The sequence below is a fragment of the Palaemon carinicauda genome, chromosome 6 (genome assembly GCF_036898095.1).
Source record: "Palaemon carinicauda isolate YSFRI2023 chromosome 6, ASM3689809v2, whole genome shotgun sequence".
Lineage (NCBI taxonomy): Eukaryota > Metazoa > Arthropoda > Malacostraca > Decapoda > Palaemonidae > Palaemon > Palaemon carinicauda.
Window position 1 is genome coordinate 121,811,578 of NC_090730.1, and position 26,172 is coordinate 121,837,749.

Consider the following 26,172-nt stretch of genomic DNA (forward strand, 5'->3'; position numbering starts at 1 on the left):
TTGTGTCACTAACTCACAATAATTTATGGTACACTAAACTAATTTTGTTTGTTCTTATGTCTTCACAGGGCTACGGCAAAAGCTTCCTATCCTGGTATTGGTATTCCAACAATATAGGATGGATGACGGGGAGCATATTTAAGGATTACTTTGGGAAATTGGAGAAAGAGTTAGAAAGCTACTGTGAGAAGGAAAAGATTCCATTCAAGATTCTCCTCATCTCGGATAATGCTCCCAGCCATCCTCCATTAATAGAAAATCTATCCAAACACATCCAGCTCATTTTCTTGCTGCCAATACCACTTCCATACTTCAGCCATGTGAACAAGGAGTTATAAAAACTTTCAAGTCGTATTATCTACATTCGACACTGATTGACAAAGTTGAGAGGACACACAAAGACAAGATGACCGTGAAGGAATATTGGAAGCAGTTGACCATCAAAGATGCTCTCTGCTTCATTAAAGAATCTTGGGAGGAAGTGCTAAGGAAATGCCTAAAAGGGGGTTTGGAAACATCTGTGTCCTTAACTGGTGTATGATTTTGTCAGCTTTGACATCCAAGAAAATGTCTCCAAAGCAAACGAAGATTGTCTTTCCAAGGACAGGGAAGCAGGATTTGATGAAATTCAGGAGAAGGACATTAATGAACTTTTAAAATCACGCCGAGTGGAGTTGACTGAAGAAGAATTGTTAGAGACAGAGAAATTACTAAATGCAGAGTAGGAGGCAGTTGCATCACAGCCTACATCAGATACCCCAGAGCCTGACAGTTTTGACCAAAAGTGATCTTGAAAAAGCCTTCCTGTGCATACGAGGACTTGACATCCGAGAAGCTAAGGATCCAAACATCAATAGAAGTGCGACCGTAGCAAGAAAAGTTACGTCTGAGCTGAACTGCAAAGTCATGATGGAACAAAAGAAAAAAAAGACAATGCAGACCAAACTTCAACAATTTATTTAAAAAGTAAAAGTTCAGAAAGAGGAAGGAGAGCAAGGCAAGGAGAGAGCAACGCAAGGAGAGAGAGCGAGGCAAGGAGAGAGAGCAAGGTGAGGAGGGAGAGCAGGGTGAAGAAGGAGAGCCACCTGAGGAGGGAGAGCGACGTGAGGAGAGAGAGAGCGGTGTGAGGAGAGAGAGCGGCGTGAGGGAGAGCCTCGTGAGGAGGGATTAGGGGGTGATGTTGGGGACGGAAGCGTGGCAGGTGACAGTGGTGACGAGAGTGATGCATCATAGTGTTATGTACAAGCGTAATAACTTATTATACTATCAAATAAATACAAGCAGATTAAGAATGTGTTTTATTATTTCTGTGACCTTCAAACATATAAATAATGTGTTTGTTCAAGTTTCATAGTAACAAACTCCTCAAATAGACAGACTTTCCCAATGTCCAGGAACGTAAACCCGCAATGACCATTATTTCTTATGGAGAAATCATGTTCCGTTAACACGATTTTCGTTAACTCGACATCTCCAGGAACATTCCTCGGGTTAAAAGGGAGGTTGACTGTATGTATGTATGCGTACACTATATATATATATATATATATATATATATATATATATATATATATATATTTGCTTGGGCCTCGTATACACTGACTCCCCTGGGGTTATAAATAGTAAAGTTGGTTCTCCAGTCGGGACATCTGATCATGCCTTGATTTCATTATTAGTGAAGACTGAGCAGCCTGTCCCTGATGTATTATACTCTTGTAAAATTTATATGAAATCTCAAGCAGACTGGAATGGGATTTTGCATGATCTTTTGTGCTTGAATTGGTCATAATTATATAGTAGTGTTGAACCTGTTGTCCCTTTGAATGAGAATCTAGTCAACATAATTGATAGAAGTATCCCTTCTCGTGTGCCAAGGTACAGAGTGAAGGACAAACCATGGTACAATGATGATTGTAGACGTGCTTATTTGGAGAAGCAGGAGGCTTATCATCTTTGGAAGGGTAACATATCAGATTTGACCTGGAATATCTATGCTCAGCTTAGAGCTTTTGCTCAGAGAGTTTATGCCTCAACTGAAAAGGAATACAATTTAACCATAAAAGAAACCCTTTCTAGTACAACTCAGGAACATAAATGGTGGACTACCCTTAAATCTGCACTCTTTGGTGTAGATGCAACAGTTCCTCCTCTACTTAAACCAGATGGCTCAGTCACTCACCGTCCAAAGGAAAACGCAACCCCTTCGGCTGATGTTTTTGACAGTAAACAGAGTAATGAAAAACTTGAACTTCCTCATTCCTGTTTTCCTGAGGCTAAACTAACTAGTTTAGCTTTTCGATCTCATGAAATTAAAGCTCTGTTGATGGACCTTGATGGTTATGGAGGTGTAGACCTAAATGGTATTTTTCCTTTGCTTTTTATAAAGACTGCAGATTTCTTAGCTCCAAAGTTATCTGTTTATTTTGCGCAAGTTAGCAAGAAGAGGAGCTTTTAGCACTTGTTTGAGAATTGGTAATGTTACTCTTCTACGTAAATGTGTTTGTGGTAGCTCAAGTCCAACTGACTACCGCCCAATTTCCATAACTCCCATATTATCTAAAGTTTTTGAACGTCTTCTGGCAAAACGTCTTAATAGGTTTGATGAAAGTAATCATCTATTCCCTAGTTTGCAATTTTGTTTTCGTAAAGGCCTTGGAGCATGTGATGCCCTTCTTACAATCTCCAATGCTGTACAGAAATCCCTTGATTGTGGTCAGGAAGATTGTATGATTGGCCTTGACTTTAGTGCTGTCTTTGACTGTGTTAACCATGAGGCCCTTGTTTTCAAGCTCAAACAGTTGGGAGTGGGTGAGAAGTTTCTTGCATTATTTTGATTTTTTAAGTAATAGATCTCAAAGATTTATTGTTGATGGGCACCATACTGAGTATAGGAATATGATGTCTGGTGTTCCTCAGGGTAGTGTTCTTGGCCCATTAATTTTCACACTATATACACATGACATGTGGTTTGGCCTAAAAAACAAGGTTGTTGTATATGCAGATGATGCTACTCTCTTTGCATCAATTCCATCCCCTGAATGTAGATCTGGGATTTCTGAATCCCTTAATAGAGATCTAGATAAAATTAGTGCATGGTGCAAATTATGGGGTATGAAGTTGAATCCTAGCAAAACTCAAAGTATGATTGTAAGTGGGTCAAGGACAGTAGCTCCTCAACATCCGGATCTCAGTTTTGATAATATTTCTTTAACTTTGTATGACTCTTTTAAAATTTTAGGTGTGATTCTCGACAGACAAAAAATTGGCTTATTGAGGAAGTGTCTCAAGATTTTCAGTGATCAATCTATTCTGAAGAAGTGTTTTAATTCTTTCATTCTACCTTGTTTTGAGTATTGTTCTCCTGTCTGGTCTTCGGCTACTGATTCTCATCTTGATTTGTTGGACAGAAACTTAGGGTCTATTAAATTTTTTATTCCTGATCTAGATATTAATCTTCGGCACTGTTGTTCAATTAGTTCATTATGCATGTTGCATAAGATTTTTCATAACTCTGACCATCCTTTACATTCAGATCTTCCTGGACAATTCCATCCTGTTCGTAATGCTAGACAGCCTGTTAATTCTAATAGCCAGGCCTTCTCCTTCATGAGGCTCAATACTACACAGTATTCTAGAAGTTCTATTCCAGCAGTGACCACGTTGTGGAATGATCTTCCTAATCGGGTGGTTGAATCAGTAGAACTTCAAAAGTTCAAAGTTGCAGCAAATGTTTTTATGTTGAACAGGCTGACATAAGTCTTTTTATAGTTTATATATGACATATCTGTTTTGACGTTGATACTGTTTTAAGATTGATTTATTGTTAATTTGTTCTCATCATTTATTTTCTGGGCTCCGACCCGTGTCGGCCAGTGAAATGCTCCTTTAGCACTTGCTGTGCCCTCAACCTCTCAAGAGGTAGTCTCTGTTCCGGCACCTGTTCCCCCCCAGGTGGGATCATTTAACATGGAGGAATTTTCTGACAAACTGTTTGCTCGTTTTGAGTCGATACTATCGTCTCATATGAAGCAATCACACGAGAGGATAGCTTCTGTGGAGAGCCTAGTCCAAGGCCTCATGAGTTCGGGGCTACAACCTCCTCAACAGCAGTACCCCATTCCCGACGCCTCCAAGCTTCCTCCTTTCAATAAGAATAACCCTTGGAGGTTAGCATTGCATGCCCCCTTTTCGGAGGGTATGCTGTCAATCGAGGGTTTTGGTACACGGCCTCTTACTGACTACGAATTCTACCTGCCAGGTCTTGAATTCCCCTTCCCCGGCTACGCTCGCCTCACATAAGCAGCTCTGATCCGTTTAGATAAGGTTCCAAAGGAAACTCATTTTTCCTAAAGAACAGCCACAGTCTGTCTTGGTTCGCCTGTTCCATGAGTGGCAATGTTTGAACACCATGATTACGGCCCACAAGAGTTCGTACACTATGTTTGTGGCAGACGACCAAACCCCTACACCATGTGCGACCAAGATTCTGGAGTCGGTCTTCCAGGCTATCAAAGATGAGAAGGCTTTACCACAACTCAGGGAGACCGACTTAACCTCCCTCCTCTTTCCGGGGGACAATGACTGTTGGCGGAATGCCCCAGCTACCTTTTCAGTAAGTAAGTTGAGCCCGGACTGTGCCTCGACGCAGTTCATCGAACGGCTTCCCAAACTCCCAGAGTCTCTACTTAAATTAAAATTTGATTCTAGGTGCATGTTCGGCAGATCTATCAATTCGGTCACCCTTTCCGAGTTGGCCGTTGCCACTTACAACGAGGAGGACCTCCTTAAGGCCCTCACTAAGTCGTTACTGCAAAACTTCATGGCTGACGCCTATGATTTTGCAAGCGCCAGGACCCGTTGTCGACGACACGTCCTCTCTGAAGCCAGCATTAGGCACGAGCCTAATAAGCTCATCAAAGCTCCGGTCTGGGGCCCGGATCTTTTCCCGGAGGATTTGGTTAACTCGGCCCTTAGTGAGGCAGCTAGGGCCAACCAAAGCCTCAAAGTTAGGTGGGGCCTCGTCCCAAAGAGGAGATATGAGCCGACTGGTACCCCAATCCGAGGTAGGAAGAGACTGAGGCCTTTCCACTCCTCCCAATTCAGGGTTCCAACGGCTCCCCAAGGCCCCCAGCCTTCTACATCAAAGGGCCAGCAGCAAGAACCATATGTCCTGGTCCCTCAGTCTCAAATCGCCTCCACGTCCTTCTCCCCCGCCTTTAACCCCATTTATGAGGCTCAGACCTCCTTCCGTGGCTACCAGCGTCACAGAGGTGCTAGGGGTGCCTTTCGCGCCCGAGGTAGCGGAAGGGGTTACCACCGGGAAAGTCTACCCGTGGAAGCAGAGGAGGCAAATCATCCTCCACCCAATGAGACAATGCAGGTAGGAGGGAGACTGTACCTTTTTCGAGACCGTTGGAAGTTCAGCGATTGGGCTTCCAGCATTATCTCCAAAGGACTATGGTGGAGCTGGATAGAGGGACCTCCTCCACCGAACAGCTTTTACCAATTGCCAACAGAAGAACTATGTTCCCTCACGACAGATCTGCTACAAAAGAATGCGATCCAAAGCATACGTCGCTTAAGATTTCAAGGGGGCTTGTTCAGCGTGCCAAAGAAAGGCTCAGACAAACGAAGGGTAATCCGGGACCTGTCTCGTTTAAATTCCTTCATTCGTTGCGACAAATTCCGTATGCTTACCGTCTCGCAGGTACGGACCTTACTTCCCCGTGGGGCCGTCACCACCTCCATCGATCTTACCGATGCCTACTATCACGTTCCAATAGCAAGGCATTTTCGTCCTTTTCTGGGCTTCAAGCTAGGCAAACAAGCCTACGCATTCAAAGTGATGCCGTTCGGGCTCAACGTGGCACCCAGAATCTTCACCAAACTAGCAGAGACAGTCATTCAAGAGCTTCGCACTCAGGGAATACAGGTAGTGGCCTATCTAGACGATTGGCTAATCTGGTCAGACAATGCCCAGAATTGCCGCGTAGCAACGAACAAAGTCCTCACCTTCCTTCGTCAACTGGGATTCAAAGTCAACTTCGGAAAATCCCGCCTGGTCCCGGAGACCAAGTTTCAATGGCTGGGTCTACAATGGGACCTATGCTCCCATACGCTGTGCCTCCCCAAAGCCAAAAGGAAAGAGATTGCGAAGAAGACGAGGCAATTTCTCAGGGAGAAGTTGACCTCCAGAAGGAACCAAGAGAGGATCCTAGGTTCCTTGCAGTTCGCCTCCGTGACAGACATCGTCCTACGGTCCAAACTCAAGGACATACACAGAGTGTGGAGATCCAGAGCAACCGCAAAACGCCGCGACAGACGTGCCCGCCTTCCCCAACTCCTGAAGAAAAGTCTACAGCCTTGGACGAAGGTCAAGAATCTCTCCAAGTCGGTTCCCTTACAACATCCGGTCCCGGGACTCGTCGTCCACACAGACGCCTCCTTAACAGGGTGGGGAGGTTACTCCGAACACAAGAAAATCCAAGGGTTATGGTCATCAGTCTTCCGACACATGCACATCAACGTCCTCGAGGCCATGGCAGTCTTCCTCACTTTAAAACGTCTCAATCCAGCCAGGAATCTCCATATCAGACTGGTTCTCGACAGTGCAGTCATAGTTCACTGCCTCAACAGAGGAGGCTCCAGATCAGCCCAAATAAACCACGTCATGTTGCAGTTTTCTCCATGGCGGCAATGCACAAGTGGCACCTATCAGCAGTCCATCTAGCAGGAGTCCGGAATGTGGTAGCGGACTCCCTTTCCCGGACGACTCCGCTAGAGACGGAATGGTCACTAGACCATCGATCCTTCCAGTGGATACTATCTCAAGTCCCGGGTCTCCAGGTGGATCTGTTTGCGACGGAATTCAATCGCAAACTAGATTGTTACGTAGCCCCAACCTGGACCCTCAGGCTTATGCCACGGACTCTATGATTCTAGATTGGAATACCTGGAAGACGATTTATCTGTTTCCTCCGGTGAATCTCCTGCTGAAAGTTCTGCACAAACTCAGATCCTTCAAAGGTCGAGTGGCTCTCGTAGCCCCCAACTGGCCCAAGAGCAATTGGTTCCCCTTGTTGCTAGAGCTAGGTCTCAGCCCCAGGCGGATTCCCAATCCAGTGCTCACACAGACAGTACAAACTCGCAATGTGTTCGCTTCCTCAAGGATTCTGAATGCCCTAACTTTATGGACTTCATGAAGTACGCAGCCCAACGAGGTGCGAGCATCGATCCTTCGAATACTATTTTCCTGGAATCCGACAAAAGGGAATCTACTCTCCGACAATATGACTCAGCTGTCAAGAAATTAGCTAAGTTCTTGAGAGATTCCCAGGTTGAGAAAATGACAATGAACCTAACTGTGACATTCTTCCGGACCCTCTTCGAATCAGGCCTGGCAGCCAGTACCATTACTACAATTAAGTCAGCCTTGAAAAAGATCTTCCATATTGGTTTTGGCATTGATTTAACGGATTCATATTTCTCATCCATTCCGAAAGCTTGTGCCAGGCTAAAACCTTCCACTCACCCTAGCGCAGTTTCCTGGTTTTTAAACGATGTTCTTAAGCTGGCCTCTGACACTCCAAATGAATCCTGTTACTATATGGCATTATTAAGAAAGTCACTTTTCCTTTTGAGCCTCGCCTCTGGCTCCAGAATCTCGGAATTGTCAGCTTTATCTAGAGACCCAGGTCACATAGAGTTTCTCCCTTCCGGTGAGGTCCTTCTCTCCCCTAACAAAGTGTTCCTGGCTAAAAATGAGGATCCCCAGAACAGGTGGTCCTCCTGGAAGATTGTTCCACTTCCTAGGGATCCATCCCTGTGTCCAGTTACCACCCTGAAATCCTACTCAAGTAGAACTTCCACTACAACCACAAGGCCCTTATTTATTAGAGAGCACGGAGGAACTATTACCCTTAAACGAATCAGGCAACAAATTCTTTATTTTATTAAACAAGCTAATCCTCAATCATTCCCACATGTCCATGATATTCGAGCTGTGGCTACCTCAATTAATTTTTTCCACCATATGAAATTTGATGAGCTCTCAAAATAAACCGGTTGGAAGTCCCCTAAAGTTTTCAAGCACCACTACCTAAAACCTTTAGATGCTCTTAGATTTGCCACAGTAGCTGCGGGGAATGTAGTTCCTCCCGAGGGTACTGAGTCCTAATCACAAAGTCTTGCTCTGTCCTCTTTCCCTCCTGCCTGGCTTACCTGTTGTTCCTACCTGTTTTATTTACCATGATGTATTATTTATTATTCAATTGATTTGATTTCTCGAATTATTTTGATTTCACTTGTTTTTGAAATCCCAGAGCTGATCTTCCTTTGTTATGTTAATTATTTATATCTATGATTGCATGCTTTACTGCATTTTGCTTACCAACCTGTATTAACATTATTCATACCTGTTGACTTTCCCTTCGGGTTTCATTTTGTTTATGTATCATGTCTAATTGTCTCTGTCTTTTATGTGTTGATCTGTTTACGGGTTTCCATGTCCCTCTTTTTTTATATTAAAATTCATCAGCTATATTAATTTTGTGTTATTCCCTCCAGGTAGTTAGCCTTATTGGGTCCCCATTCTCTGGTACGATTTCACTGGCCGACACGGGTCGGAGCCCAGAAAAGGGATTTTGACGAAGGAAAAATCTATTTCTGGGCGAGAGACCCGTGTCGCCCAGTGAACCCGCCCGTCCCTCCCTAATTGGGCCCCAATCTGGGGTGCTATAAGGAGTGACGTCACTGGCGTGGGTTGGTTAGTAGTAGTACGAGGTTGAACGGCGCCTCGCTGTTCGGGGATTTTGACAGGAGACATCTAAATGGTGCGAGGCCTCTGGTTGTGATTTATCGCGCCCCAGTATTATATCGACACCTTATACAGGTGAGCGAGCTGGGTTCAACCTGGCATTCCCATGCAATTTTTTCTCTGGTAATATATAGCAGTTATATACCTTAGAAATAGTGCTAAAGGAGCATTTCACTGGGCGACTCGGGTCTCTCGCCCAGAAATAGAATTTTCCTTCGTCAAAATCCCCCTTATTTCCTCATTTCCTTTCCTCACTGGGCTATTTTTCCCTATTGGAGCCCTTGGGCTTATAGCATCTTGCTTTTCCAACCAGGGTTGTAGCTTGGCTATTAATAATAATGATAATAATATAAATAAATAAATAAATATATATATATATATATATATATATATGTATATATATATATATATATATATATATATATATATATATATATATATATATATCTACTCAGGAATATACAGATGGGTTTGGAAGAGAATGGGTGGAATGATAATGACAGAAAGAGCAGAAAAGTCATTCAAGGCATGGAAAGCTGTAAATAGTAGACTATTACTGGCAAAGTTTAAATCAAAGCAGTGCAATATGAGTATTATAGTTTGCTATGCACCAACATATGATTCCCAAGAAGAAATGAAAGATGAATACTATGAAGAACTGCAGAGCGTAATAGATGAGATCCTAGAGAGAGACAGGAAAATTGTATTTGGTAACTTCAATGCTAAAGTTGGAAGGAATAATCAAGGTATAGAGAATGTGATAGGTGTTGAGGGTCTTGGCGAAGTTGCAAATGAAAAGAGAACATATTCCATAAGTTTTTGTTCAACTAACAATCTTGTTATTGGAGGTGCTGTTTCCAGCACAAGGCCATCCACAAATATACATGGACTTCACCACAAAAATCAAATAGATCACATAGTCATTAATAAACGGAGAAGAAGGACTCAAAGAAATGTAAGAAGCCATAGAGGTACAGATATGGGTAGTGATCACCAGCTCCTCATTGCCACAGTGAAATAAAAACTGAAAGCACCCAACAGAAATGTAGATAGAATACCTAGGTTTGATACAACTAAGCTTCTAGAAGTTGAACACAGAGAAACATTTTCTATTAAGTGTAGGAATCGATTTACAGTCTTAGGGACTTTAAGAGACAAAGAGCAGACAATTAATAAAGAATGGTGTGATATTTAGAACATACATCAGTCAGTTGGTAGTGAAGAAGTGGGACATGCAGTTATAAGGAGAAAACCACGGATATCAAATAATACTTGGTATGCTATAAAAAGGAGACAAAAACAGAAATTGATTGTTAAAAGTTTCCCAGGAAGTAATGAAAATTACAAGGTAGAGTATGCTAAGTATTGATAGTGAGGTCAAAAGAAAAGCCAGGAATGACTGGAAAGAATATTTAGACAGGAAATCAGATGAAGCTGACAAAGCTATGACTTCAGGGAGTGGCTATGGTGTAAGAATTGCTCATAGAATTATTAATGAAATCTCTACTGGGGCAAAAAAGAAGATGCACACATCCATCAAAAAGAGAGACGGATCTGTTATAACAACAGAAGATGAAGAAAGCCAAAGTTGGATGGAACACTTTCGTGAGGTCATGAATAGGGGATATGAAAGGAATAATTTGATTGATATACCTAAAGTTGAGGAAGACCTTGATGTGCCGATGCATCAATTCAGTGTATTTCAAGTTGAAGCTATTATTAAAAAAACTCTAGCAATAGAAAGCCCCTGGATATGATGTAATAACGGCTGAGATAATTTTGGCCGAAAATGAAACGACTCTCAGAATACTTACAAGATTATTTTGTAGATGACGCATGAAGAGGCAAAACCTGATAAATGGGAGCTAGAAGTGCTGGTGAAATGGCGAAAAAAGGAGATCTGACTGATTGCAATAATTACAGAGGCATCAATGTCAATTGTCGTGAAAATATTTAGTATGCTCATTGTAAAGAGAATAGAAATAAAGATTGATAAAAAGCCGAGAGATGAACAAGGAGAATTCAGAAAAAATAAAAGTTGTACTGACCAAATTATCATTTTAAGACATATTGTGCAGCAATATTTAGAATATAGAAATCCACTTTTGTAGAGAGTCCTGTGTTATTAGGTAGTTCCTCTTGAATACTGTATGTAAATTTGATTAAGTCTCTTCATGAGCATAGCAAGTGCAAAGTTATTGTTAATTGAGTCCTATCAAATGAATTTCCAGTGAATAGTGGAGTAGTCCAAGGGAATGTGTTGTCACCTATGTTGTTTATCCTCCTCATGAATTTTGTAATACATAGAACAGTTGGGGATGGTGAGGAAGGCTTGGACTGGAATGATAATAGGAAATTAGTGGGCATACACCACAGGACTTGCAAAGCTTGTTTACCAGAATGCATGAAATATCACATGATGTTGGGCTCAGATAATGAGATGATGAGAATGGAATATGCAATGAAAGGTGAAATATCATTAAAAGGAGAAAGGATTAATGAGGTGTTATTATTTAAATATCTAGGAACTATGATCTCCAATATAGGATCTTTAGAATTGAAGTTTAATGAAATATGAAAAAAAATCAGACAATGGCTAGGTTAAGTAAAATCTGGAAATCAAATTGCCTGAAATTATACATAGAAATTAGACAATATATCAGTTATTTAGATCAGTATTACTGTATGGACATGAGTCTTAGTACGACAATGAAACAATATCCAATAGATTTTGTAGATTTGAGAACAAAACCCTCAGAAGAATATTGTGAGTTAAATGGCAGGGCAGCATTAGAAAAGACAATAAAAGAGAGATTACTTATGTGTCATATGTGGATGAGATCATGAAGAGGCTTTAGTAAGGCTGCAAGTTTCTGGTACGTAAGTTAAAACAGGTAGAACCATCTGATTAAATACTTTTCTTTTTAGAGATACTATGAATTTACTTTTCGTGATCTCATTTTGTTTACCAAAGCTTATCCTTCTTTTAATTTCGGTGTTGTGTTCTAGAAAAACACTTACTGTCTGTCCTGGTAACCAAGATCTCTCGCAAGGACACAAAAGGGAGGACCTCTACGCAAGAAGGATGATAACCGGCTACAGCGGCAAGAGGACACCAATGCGATTAGTTGCAAGTAGGCTCTTTTGTACATATTGTATGATAAAAATGCAAACATATTGAAGAAATGACAAGAGAATAGCAAAAAGGAAAAGAGAAAGGTACCTGACCCAGAAAGAAAGTGCCACAAGATTTATAAAAGACAGAGTAGGCCTATCCTAAGCTTTTTACATCTAAACCATTTGTAGTGACTAAAGAACTCCTCTTTTCACATAGTGACTTTTGTTATTTATTTAAGAGACTTTATCTCACTTGCTCAGATCAGTAAAATAAATGAAAGGATACAGTGGCTAAAGCTTTCCATTGGAATCTCTGTAGGAAATATGAAATACAATGCATCAATAAATGGTACAAACATCAACCTCAACCTGTGGTAGAAAATGATCCGGCTAAACTACTCTAACGCTCTAAGTACGTATATTCATCAACAATCTTTAGAGGTTCGTCCCTTACTCCTGTTTTTTGTCTCTGCATTTTCATTGAATGTTACCATAGTTTTACTCATATTCATTTGCAGCCCTACATCTCTGCTTTCTCTATTCAAATTTTCTATCAACTTTTGCAATTACTTCCATGATTCACTAAACACAACTATGTCATCTGCAAATCTTAAGTTGTTAGAGTATTCCCCATCAATATGAATTCCTACATTTTCTCTATCTAAATTTTCAAAAACTTCTTATACGCATGCTCTGAATAACTTAGGAAAAAGGGGATCTTTCTTTCTAACTCCTTTCTCAATTGGAATTTTCTTACTATCGTTATGTAGTTTTAGGATTTCTGTACTTCCCGTATAGATATCTGCAAGCGTTCTAACATAAGATTCATCTATTCCTTGTCTTTGAAGGGCTTTCATTACTGCCGAGGTTTTAACAGAATTTAAAGCTTTCTCATAGTCTACAAATGCCATACATATTGGTTTGTCATACTCTGCTGATTTTTTCATTAGTTGGTTAATTACATTCATGGATATGATCAGGTTGTTGAATACCCACTTCTAAAGCCTGCCTGCTCTCTTTGTTGATTAAAGTTTAGCTATGTTTCTATTCGGTCTAATATGAGCTTTGTAAATATTCTATATATTACGGGGAGTAAAGTTATTGGGAGGTAATTTTTCAGGCTTTTTGTGTCACCCTTTGTGTGAATTGATATAATGATAAAGTTTTTCCAAGCTGTACATATAGAGCATTCACGCAGACATTCGGTATAAAGTTCAGGAAGTTTTACTATGAAATCTCCTCCATCTATTAAAAAATCAATTGTTAGGCCATTTTCTACTGCTGCTTTGCCTCTTTTCATGCTTTTTACTGCTTTCTTTACTTATACTGCTACGTTTGGTACCGACTTAGATGTTTCATTATTTATATTGGAGAACTTATTTCTTATATTACTATAGTTTACCATTGTATAAAAATTATCGACAATTTTTATCACTCCATGTCTATTGTTGGTAATACAGTATTTCCATTTTTATCCTTTAAAGCAAACATTTGTTGGCGTCCTGTTCCAAGTCTTCTTTTCCTCAATTTGATGCTTATTCCTTTCTTTGGTGCCTCCTCAATTTTCATCTGATTGCGTTTACAAATGTTTTAGGTTTTCAGTTTGTTTATTACTTTGGATAGTTCTGATAATTCTATTTCATCCCTCTTGGATTTTAACCTCTTTTCCAATCTTTCTTTATCAGGATTCTGGTATTTTCTAATATTTTTCCCTGATCTTGTCTAAAAACTTTTCCACCTATTTTTTGTGCTGATTCCAATAAAACTTTTGTTAAAGTACTGCTCACTTCTTCTTTACTTGCTTCCATGTCATCATGTAGCTGGGAGTACCTATTTTGTATTGCTAAACTAAACTCGTCAGATTTTTCTCTTATTACAGGAGTGCTTATTTTCTTACTTAAAATTAGTTCTACTCTGTTTCCTTGGATCTGAAAAAATTTTGCTTCTCACTATTCTGTGGTTGCTTGACTTTAACTTTTTTAATAGTGCTACATCTTCAACTAAATTAACTTTTTCACTGAGAATAAAACCTATTTCCTTTTTTGTTTATTCATTTTGGCTTCTCTATGTCCATTTTCTATGTTCCTTTATATAAAAAGTGTTCATGATTTTAAGATCGTTTTTATAGTAAATTCTACAAGCATGTCTCTTCTCTCATTCGTTGTGCCTACACCACATTTACCTACTGCTGATTCTCCTCTTTTTCTTTTGTTTTTAAACCTACTCTAGCATTGAAATAACCGAAAACAAATGCAAATACAGTACATAAAAATAGATTATGTGCAACGATTCATGTAATAATTTCATTAACATACAAGGTTAGAGAGAGAGAGAGAGAGAGAGAGAGAGAGAGAGAGAGAGAGAGAGAGAGAGAGAGAGAGAGAGAGAGAGATTTTTAGTCCATCCACAGAGACTCCATTTGCTCTTTGGTAGAGCGCTTTAGCTTAAGCATTTAGAGTTTTATGATCTTGTCTAACTTATCCTTGATCTCGTTTACCATGTTACTGTTTACTACATCCACTGGAGGTCTATTCCAAGTACAGTATTTGCTATTTTGTATGTAAAGATATTGCCACACTGAGTGGTGTTGTATCTTTTCAATTCCAGTTTGTATCTGTTACCTCTGGACTGATTTGTGCTAAGCATGAATAGATTGCTGTAATCTACATTTGTTATTCCTTTAAGAATTTTTAATGCCTATATTAACTGTCCTTTTAACCGTCGAGTTTGTAGAACAAATAAGTTCAAACGTTCCATCCTCCGTATATATCCAAATTGCTATAGTGTTGGAACTAATTTGGTTGCCCTAGCCTGTACTGCCTCCAGTCTATCTATATCTTTCTGAATACTTGGGGCCAAGAATTGGACTCCGTATTCTACATGGGGTCTTACTAGTGATGTTTACAGCTGTAGTTTTTATGTTGAACAGGCTGACATAGGTCCTTTTGTAGTTTATACATCAAATATCTGTTTTAATGTTGTTGATGTTTTAAAACATTTTATCTTAATTGTTAATTAATTCTTATATCGTTTATTTATTTCCTTACTTCCTTTCCTCACTGGGCTATTTTTCCCTGCTGGAGCCCTTAGGCTTATAGCATCTTGCTTTTCCAAATAGGGTTGTAGCTTAGCTATTAATAATAATAATAATAATAATAATAATAATAATAATAATAATAGTGTCTTTGTTTCTGTATATGAATTGTCTCAGAGAGAGAGAGAGAGAGAGAGAGAGAGAGAGAGAGAGAATAAAGCATAGGTTAAATAAAGTGTCACATGGGCTTAATGATATTAGAAATTATAAGCTAAGCAGTATAAAACCACAGTATCCTCTTAAAAGCTGAAGAAATTTAGAAATGTAACGTAGGTTTGTTGACAGAATATGTAAACCCGGCAATATTGAAGCCGTAACATTTGCTAAGAACTAAGATGTCTGTGGGCAAATTCTTCAAACAACTGAATCCCTTTGTGACGGGCGGAAGTCAAGATCATGTGGCAAAGAGCGGCTTGGCGAGAAGTCGCCATGTTGGAACCCCCCTTGAGGGGACTCTATAAAACGAAGAATAAGGGTAATGATTAATGAAGGCAGTCTTGCAGTACAACCAGACAAGTCGAGGTGGATCGAGATTGCAAGTCGATCACCACTTGATGCAACACCAAGGAGTAATTTCTTATTGTGAAGACCGTAGGTTAAGAATAAAGGGAAATAGTCAGGAAGTGTGTTTTCAACTTGTATATAAATCTGGCCGATTTGTAGACGATGGCTTTGATAGCTGAAACAGACTCCGATCAAGAAAGGTAAACAGAAACAGGAAAAAGAAAGCAAGGAGGAAAACGTGAGTTTAGAAATAATGATAGGACATAGTATATAATAGTATAAATAGAATGGAATTCCTAGAAGTATTGATATTAGGCAAATTGAATACAAATGAATTAAGTCGCTTAATAAGTGAAACAGAGCAAAATGAAGAAAAAGAGGCAGATACATGTTTTCATGCTCAAATGCAAACTGGAGAAATAAGTCTGATCAGCACAGCAGATAATATAATAAACTTTAGATTAGCTAGAGAAGTCGTATTACTGTCCAATACCCTCACAAGAGTATATTTAATAACCCGCACTGGAAATGTAAAGGAGGTAGCATTAACCCCCGAAAGGTTGCCAATTCTTTAGTTCATCATCATCATCATCTATTACGCCTATTGACGTAAGGGGTCGTAAATCGTCTCTATCTTGAGCTTTTAAATTACTTCTCCATTCATAATCTTCTACTTCACGCTTCATAGTCCTCAGCCATGTAGGCCTGGGTTTTCCAACTTTTCTAGTGCCTTGTGGAGCTCAGTTGAAAGTTTGGTGAACTAATCTCTCTTGGGGAGTGCAAAGAGCAAGCCCAAACTATCTACCCCTCATCCACGTATGGCAATAGCATAATCTCACATAGTTTTATTTCTAATCCTGTCCTGCCATTTAACTCCCAATATTTTTCTGAGGGCTTTGTTCTCAAATCTACAAAATCGGTAGGATATTGTTTCACTGTTGTACCACGACTTGTGTTCATACAGTAACACTAATCTCACTAAACTGATATATAGCCTGATTCTTCTAAGGAATTTCAGACGATTTGATTTCAAAATTTTTCTTAACCTAGCCATTGCCCGATTTGCTTTTTTTCAATCTTTCATTAAAATCAAATTCTGAATATCCTGTATTAGAGATCATAGTTCCAAAATATTCAAATGATTCATCATTAATCCTTTCTCATTCCAGTGATATTTCATCTTCCATTGCAAATTCCATTCTCCTCATCTCTGTCTTTCTTATATTTATCTTGAGCCCAACCTCATGTGATATTTCATGCATTCTGGTAAGCAAGCTTTGCAAGTCCTGTGGTGCTCTGGTAATAAGGACAGCGTCATCAGCATACTCTATGTCCGCTAATTTCTTGTTACTAATAAAATCCAGTCCTTCTCCACCATCCCCAATTGTTCTATGCATTACAAAATCCATGAGGAGGATAAACGACTTAGTTGACAACACATTCCTTTGGAGTACTCCCCTGTTCACTGGAAATTCATTTGATAGGACTCCACTAACATTAACTTTGCACTTGCTATGCTCTTGAACAGACTTAAACAAATTTACATATTTAAGAGGAACTCCATAATAACGAAGGACTCTCCACAAAACTGGCCCTTGCACACTATCAAAGGCTTTTTCATAGCCCAAAAATGCCATCAACAGTGGATTTCTATATTGTACACATTACTGTATCCCATGTCTTAAAATGAAAATTTGGTCAGTACAACTTCTACCTTTTCTAAATCCTGCTTGTTCATCTCTCAGCTTTCCATCAATCTTTAATTATAGTCTCTTGAGAATGATCATACTGTACTATATATTTTCATAATTGACGTAATTTTGATGCCTCCTTTTCCATTTTCACCAACACTCCTAGCTCTTATTTATCAGGTTTTGCCTCTTCATGCCACATTCAACAAAATAATCTTGTAAGTAGTCTGGGAGCCATTTCATTTTCAGCCAATATCATCTCAGCAGTTATTCCATCGTATCCAGGGGCTTTCCATCTCTTGATTTTTTTAATGATAGCTTCGTCTTGAAAAACACTGAATTCACTCAAGGGCACATCAAGATCTTCCTCAGCTTCAGGTATATCAATCAAATTATTCCCTTCATATCTCCTATTTATGACCTCAATAAAGTGTTCCACCAAACGTTGCCATTCTTTATCTGCTGTTGTTATAACAGATCCGTCTCTCCTTTTGATGGACATATGCTTCTTCTTTTCCCCAATAGAGATTTCATTAATAATTCTATGATAAATTCTTACACCATAGTCCCTCCTTGAATTTATAGCTTTGTCAGCCTCATCTGATTTCCTGTCTAAATATTTTCTCCAGTCATTCCTGGCTTTTCTTTTGACCTCACAATCAATACTGGAATATTTAGCGTGCTGAAGAGAAATACCTGTACTAGACTTCATCTGCTAGCAGGTAGTGAATTTTGTACAGGAGTAGGAATTACAAACAAAATCATCACAGTAGATGAAGAGGCATTCTTTATAATAGGAAACCCAGATGAAGGAATAAACATAGAGATAGATTACTCTGATTTTCCAGAATACAGAAATAAATTGTTAGGAATATTAAATAGATATAGGCAGGAAAGGGTTATTTTAGGCGATTGGTTAGGTAGAACAGATGTGTTGCAACACAAGATAATTCTAGATGACACCATCAACCCTTTTTTATACCAAATTACAAACTACCTATCAGCCAACGTCCCATAATAGATAAAATGATAGCAGAAATGAAGGAAGGAGTTGCCATGCCTAAGTCTCCTTATAATTCTCCCATGTTATTAATCTCAAAGAAAGATGGAAGTTATAGATTAGTAAGCGATTACAGGAAGCTGAATTCAAAACAGTTCCTGATAGAATGCCTATGCTCACTTACTCCACTGGTTTTGGGGCCACGTGTTGACCAATGACCGCTCTTGATAGATTATTCCTATCTCTTCTGTTCTGTGCCACAGTCAGCCAATCTCTAGGGTTCAACCCCGCCTGCTGTATATCTTCCTCTAAACACCTTCTCCAATCTTTTCTTGGTCGTCCAGGAGGTCTACGTTCATCTACACATGCCATGAAGACCCTTCTTGGCATCATTTGAAATTTTAAATGTTATTTATGAGTGTGTTAGGCAGTTAATAGCTTGGATTATTGGTACTTGCCAATATCCACTAGGTAAATCTAAAGACGAGAATATCTGGGCTCCTAATTAAGCCAAAACATCATTTATAAAATGCTTATGCCAGTAATAAATGATGTTTTGGCTTCATTAGGAGCACAAATATTCTTGTCTTTAGATTTACCAAGTGGATATTGGTATGTGCCACTAGACGAATAATCCAAGTCATTAACTGCCTAATGCACTCATGAATAGCATTTAGAATTTAAAATGATGCCATTTGAGTTCCCGTCAGCTCCTTTGACTTTTGTCAGATTAATGATACAGATTTTAGGAGACATCAACAATGTGTCAGTTTATTTAGATGATGATGCTATATTTAGCAAAGCTATAAAGAGTCACTTGAGAACTTTAGAACTACACTTAGGAGAACTGAGAATAAAGATCAAAGATAAGAGGTGTCAGTTTTTGCAGAAATCTTTAGACTATTTAGGACATGTAATCAGTGCTGATGGATTATGCATGCAAGAAAGAAAAATAAAGGCTATTGCGTAATATCCTGCTCCACAAATCTTGAAGGGTGTAAGAAGATTTCAAGGAATGATAGGATATTATAGACCATTTATGCAGCCTTTTGCTACCATAGCCAAACCTCTAACATGATTAACCAAATCAGAAGTAGTGTACGAATAGAAAATAGAACATGAAAGGGCTTTTCAAATGTTAAAGGAGAAATCCATTAGTGATCCTATATTAGTCTATCCAGATTTACTAAGTAGTTTTATTTAGCATGTGATGCTTCAAATACAAGAATAGGAGCTATCCTATTGCAAAAAGCAAACACCAGATTACGATAGTTTATTATGCTAGTGGAGTCTTAAATACTGCCGAACGGAATTATAACACAACAGAGAATGTTTAATCATTAATTGGTCCTTGAGAAATTTCAGGCATATTTTGTTAAAATGGATGTACTTACCGGTCATATACCTATTTGTGATCTTTTCAAACAAAGTTTTTCCCAATAATTTAAAGTTCAATCATTGCTCATTATTGTAGTGGAGTTCAACCCTGAATTTAGATACATTAATAATAATGATAATAATAATAATAATAATAATAATAATAATGATGATGATGATGATGATGATAGCACAGGAAGATACTGAGAGGTTCATCACTACCAATACTTTTTGTTTCCGTTATCAGGTAGTAGACTTTGATTTGAAACTAATTAGAATAGAACAAGAGAAACACGATGTCATTAAAAGTACAGGTATTATAGGAGACTTACGACAAGATGAGAATTCTAGATTAGATTTTGAATTAGTCAAGGAATGCTTTACAAAAAAAAGCTAGAGAGAAAAATGTTTGTTCACAACTCTATATTCCTGACACACTAACAAAGTAATAACAATATCTCACGCTGACAAGTTAGCAGCATATCCAGGAATAAAAAAAAATCTGTATGATTAATAACTAGAAATTACTTTTGGGCTCGATGTAATGAAGATGCAAAAAAGTTTGTAAATGAGTGCACTCATGTAATAAGCATAAAGACCATGTAAATGTTATAGCCCCTTTAGAAAAGTACCCTTGCACTTTAAATCCCTTTGAGGTAGTTCAAATGGAGTACATGGGACCTTTTCCCAAAACTTTGAGGAGGTAATTAGTACATACCATACTGGTCGTCATGGATTATTTAACCAGATACTTAGATAGTCCCACTTAGATATATGACTGTTGTGTCAGTAGCAGATAAATAAAGACCAGCTTAATCACTAGGCATTCGTGTCTGGAGGCACAGTACTTCTTTGTACTTCTCTCGGACAAGCACCCGAATTTACAAGTGAAATAATAAAGAAATTGTGCAAAGTTTTTAAAATTACGATATGTGAGATAACACTCTATAGGCCGAGTTCAAATAAAACAATAAAATGGGCAAAAAAAAAAAAAGAGGTCCTGCGCACTATAATTAGTCCAATCATAAAGACTGGGATTTAGCTTTAGAAGATGTCCAGTTTACTTTGAATAAGTCAGTGATTGAAACGATAAGAGAAACCACAAATTTCTTATTATATGGATATCAGAAAAGTCTATCAAACTCCTTGTTATATGATGTAAAACCCCTAGATGCACTTACAAATATGAAGATTATATTGCTTGGAAATTACTAAGGACTTTCAAGTTAGTATGACAGACCAGACAGTCTTCAGAAAGAGGGCAACAAATAAATAAGCAATATTTCGATGTCAAACGTGCTACACCATAAACAAAAATAGGTTCACAGGTATATGTTAAAACACATGTATAACAACGTCTGAATGAAAAGCTATCTCCAAATTTGAAGAACCTTATAGTGTGTTAGAAAGAACAAAGAACAATAAATTCGAATTAACAAAAGAACTTACTTAAAGAGGTGAAGTATGCTCACTGGAAACACTTAAAATTTGTGAAAACTAATCCATGGTCTTCTCAAGCTCTACAGGAAGTGGTTGAAAAACTTCCTATTGCTCTTGCCTTTTCTAGCAGTTATACATAGCGTAGTAGATATTAAACATGGGACCTTACGAGATCCTGGAACAACAGAAAGCCTCACGGATTTCACTGTGGTAAAGGTTAATGTAATTCGCTATTAGAAAGACAAGAAAACTTGAAAAACTTAAGAGTACAATTAAGAGATTGTATAGAAACTTATAATAATTCGACCTTTACAAGTGTACTGAGTAACTTACAAGACGAAACTGATGAAATAGTCAGACCCACTACAGCAAAATGGGCTCTATAACCTTTTATAGGAAGTGCTTCAAGTGATACAAATGACTAGAGACGGAGAAGTGGAGGCGACTGAAAGTCAACGTCCAGGACACGACACTTCAGTAAGTAGGCATTAAATGCTCTCTTTGGGGTAGCCACAAAAAACAATGTTCAAGGTCTAAATAATCGTCTGGATTAATTAGAAAGCAGGACAACACAGAAAGGAAATTAGATTACCGGTAATGCCTTAATCGAAACCAATACCGAAAATGTGGAAAACACAAAGAAAATGGAGAAATATATTAATCAAGTCAACATGAATATAGCTAATAAAAATGAGGATATGGAAAATATCATTAAAATAATTCATGATTTAGAAAGTGGAATAGGTGAACAATAAGAACGCTTTGAATAGGGTACTAAATGCTCAAAAGGGTATCCTTAACCCTTCCATAATTACACCGAAAACTTTAAAATAAATTTCAGAATGGTGTACAGTACAGTCATCACAAGTCTTTAGTGACAGATATTTCTATGTATTATACATTATCAATTATCAAGATGATAAACCACCATATGTTAGTTCTAATCCATTTTAAAGGAATACAACAATTAGAATGATATACCTTGCACCCTCTATTTTGAAAATTGAAAATAAAACAGTAATGTGGAAAAACAGGAAAGTTAATTTTATGTTGGATTTGAATAAACTGTTGATCATTCCTTTGGAGAAAGGGGCAATTGAAAACTGTTTTGATAAGTAACAGGAATTTCATGTATAATTTTGCAGAGTTAAAATAACCTATAAATAATCTTCCATGTTTACAAGGATTATTCTTCAATAACACTGAAATGTTAACATCTTGTATGTTTGAAAGTTTTCATCTGCCCATTAAGGCAATACAATTGAGCGGTGAAATTTTTGTTTATGTAAATCGAAATCAAAATGTAGGAGTCATTTGAAATGGAAAACCTTCCACAGCAAAATAAGTAGCTGACCGAGTGACGTATTGATTTATGTACTGATTTCTTCAACATATGAGGTTAGGGGTAATAGAGAGAGAGAGAGAGAGAGAGAGAGAGAGAGAGAGAGAGAGAGAGAGAGAGAGAGAGAGAGAGAGAGAGAGAGAGAGAGAGAGAGAGAGAAGAGAGAGAGAGAGAGAGAGAAAGAGAGAGAGAATAACATATGAGGTTAGGTTGTAACAGAGAGAGAGAGAGAATAACATATGAGGTTAGGTTGTAACAGAGAGAGAGAGAGAGAGAGAGAGAGAGAGAGAGAGAGAGAGAGAGAGAGAGAGAGAGAACAAAGCATAGGTTAGAAAAGGCATCACGTAGGCTTACTAATATTAGAATATATAAGCCAAGGTCTATATATACCAGGTCAGCCAATGCGCAGCTTAAGCTATGAATCACCCATACTGTGACGTCAAGCTTCCCCGTCTCACACACGTGGGTAAACAAAACAAAGGACCGTTGCATTAGTTAGCTAACTATAGAGAGGGGTAACGTAAACAATAGGAGACGCTGTGACCATTATGATTTTATTCATTCATTCATTCCGTCACTAATAACGCCAAGTAACTGCGCAGTATTTGGCTGTTATAATAGACATGATAAAACTAAAAGCTCAAACATAAAATACCATCGCTTTCCAAAAGAAAAACCATACATAGACCAGTGGATACATGCATGTTGCCGTGCAGACAGAATTAACATTGTGAATGCTACTGTTTGCTCGATTCATTTTAAACCAGGCGATTACAAAGATGACATGAAGTCTAGGTTACTAGGTATTGAAAGTCCTAGAAATTGACTACCTACTTACACAAACACTAAATCAAGATTGCCTTGAACATTTCTTTGGGTGTATAAGGCAAATGGATGGGCACTATGATCATCCTCATGCTTTGAACTTTAAATTTCGGCTAAAAAAAAAATGTTACAAGGAAAGGAAATTAAAGTATTAAGTGAAAAGTGTAATATCACCACCGTTGAAAACATCTCATGAATCAGCCAAAGACGATGAATTTATCACGAAAGAAAGGTACTTAGCGTTAGAAATATGCCTAACAACGCAGATATTCAGAAATTTAGATTTTGATTTAGAGAAAGATGCTTTAGAGGAGGAATAAGACCTTTTGAGAGCAAATAAGAAATAAAGAAAGATATTGGGGGAGTAATTGAGGAAGAAGCTCTTAAATACATTGGTGAATATATTGTAAAGAAATTGTGTAAAATATCCTGAGTTAGGAAATAAGACTGAAGAAGTGCTAAGGAATGATACTTGGATAGCATGTGTTAAACGGGGGGAATTACATGCACTTTCTAGTCAGTTTTTTTCACAGTTGTTAATAATGCGGGAGATTTTTAATGCTGTACACGGGGAAGCTCTCATGGAGGGAAAAAATTGTTTTAAAAAGCTTTATTTAGAATTAAAACAGTCTGGTATTGAAGTTCCTGATGATGTTATTGCTTTTTTAGTTAAGATATCGGTATATTTTCGAATGCGATATCTTAATAATTTGATAAAGTATAGAAAACCTCAAGGACAACCATGCAGGGAGGCCCTAAGAAAAATAATGAAAGTTGTAACTTAATAAAATATTTTCCAAAGGTAAAATGTTGTTTTATTTACATTAACTGTGTGATAGATTTACGTTCTTAATGGGTCTCGGCAACACTAAGCCCCTTCAGATGACGTAGGTGCGCAGAAGAGGCTTAAAATCGGTACGTTGTCTGGCTGACCTGGTATATCTGGACCGTGATATAAGCTAAGCACTACGAAACCATAACATGTGCTAAGAACTAAGATGTCCAGGCCAAATTCAGCACACAAGTCCCTTTGTGACAGTGTGTGAGGGCAGAAGTCAAAATCACGTGACCAAGCCCGGCTTAGCAACAAGCTGCTATGTTGGAACAGCCCTTGAAGGGGCTGCATAAAAGGAAGAATAAGGGAAATGAGGGCAGTCCGGCAGTACAACCAGACGAGTCAAGGTAGATCGAGAGAGCGTCTGCTCACCACCAGACTCGACACTGGGCTTAAGCTTTCCCTGCTACTGACCTGACATCCTGCTGGAGTCAGGTAAACATTCAATATGACTCGCTAACTCCCCGCTAATCGAGAAGAAAGGAAACCTCTCATCGAAATGAAGAAGACGGACTAACGTGCTCGATTAAGATGGATTATTGACGTATGTGACAGAAGAATCCGACAAACTTCCCTCCCAGATGTGCGCTCCTAAGAGAAAAGAGGATACTCGAAGACAAATAGTGACCCTAGGAAAGGAGACCCTAACGGCCAACCAGTCAGGATTTCAAGGTTTTATATAGAGCCAATGGGGATCCAGTATTTTAGATTATTGTTCATTTATGTGGTAATGAAGAAGAGCGGAATGAGTTCTGGAATGAATTAGCTAGGTGTGAAGAAGGACAGGGTAGAAGAAATTATGTAGTTGTCATGGGTGACTTAAATGCTAGAGTGGGCACTGGAGAGGTAAAAGGTGTAATTGGGAAGTATGGCGTACCAGGTGAAAATGAGAGTGGTGAGAGACTGGTAGATATGTGTGTTGAGCAAGAGATGGTGATAAGTTCTAGCTTTTTCAAAAAGAAAGATCAAAACAAGTATACATGGGTAAGAGTGGCAAATGGATGAGTGGTAGAAAGGGCTTTACTGGATTTTGTGTTGATAACAAGAAGAATGTTTGGAAGACTGAAAGACATTCACGTGTTTAGGGGTATGGCTAACGGTAAGTCTGACTATTTTTTGGTGGAAGGAAAATTAGTTGTAGCAAAAGAGTGAGGGAATAGAGTGGGGGGGGGGTGTAAAAGGGAGCTAGTGAGGGTTGAAGAGTTAATAAAACCTGAGGTAAAAAGTGAATATCAAGAAAGGTTGAAAATGGCATATGATAGAATGAAAGTTAGAGAAACTGGTTACAGTATTTAGAGAAGTGGAAGTTAGTAAAAGAAAATTTTGTTGGGATAGCAAGTGATGTATGTGGCAATAAGATTGTTGGGGGGTAGCATAAGGATGGGTAGTGAATGGTGGAATGAAGGAGTGAAGGTACACGTGGAAGAGAAAAAGAGGGCATTTGAAGAATGGCTGCAGAGTAATAGTGTAGGGAAGTATGAAAGATATAGAGGAAAATGTGGAAGTAAAGCACAATGTAACTGTGGCAAAGAAGGCGGCTGACCTGAGGTGGGGTCAGGGATTGGGTCGTCCATATGAAGAGAGTAAGAGGAAGTTTTGGAAAGAAGTGAAGAGAGTAAGGAAGGCTGGTTCAAGAATTGAAGACACAGTAAAAGAAGGAAATGGAAGGTTGTTAAAAGGAGAGGAGGCAAGGAAAAGGTGGGTGGAATATTCTGAAAGTTTACTGAATGTTGAGGATAATAGGGAGGCAGATATAATTGCTGTTGCAGGTGTTGAGGTGCCAGTGATGAGAGATGAGAATGAGAGAGATATTACAAGAGAGGAAGCGAGGAGAGCACAAGATGAAATGAAAGTAGGAAAAGCACCTAGTATGGATGGTGGGAAAACTGAGATGTTGAAGGAAGGGGGTGTGACTGTACTTGAATGGTTGGTGAGATTGTTTAATATGTGTTTTATGTTGTCAATGGTACCGCTAGATTGGGTTTGTGCATGTATTGTACCACTATATAAGGGTAAGGGAGATGTGCATGCGTGTTGTAATTCAAGGGGTATTAGTTTGTTGAGTGTGGTTGGAAAAGTGTATGGTAGAGTACTGATTAATAGGATTAAGGATAAAACAGGGAATACAATCT

The 26,172-nt window shown here is 38.6% G+C and overlaps 1 protein-coding gene across 3 annotated transcripts in view; it reads right to left on the minus strand.

Moving 5' to 3' along the window:
- The window catches only part of LOC137642638 (organic cation transporter protein-like), a 396,509-nt gene that overhangs the window by 175,595 nt on the left and 194,742 nt on the right, over nt 1-26,172 (minus strand). The gene's annotated exons all lie outside the window — the stretch shown is intronic.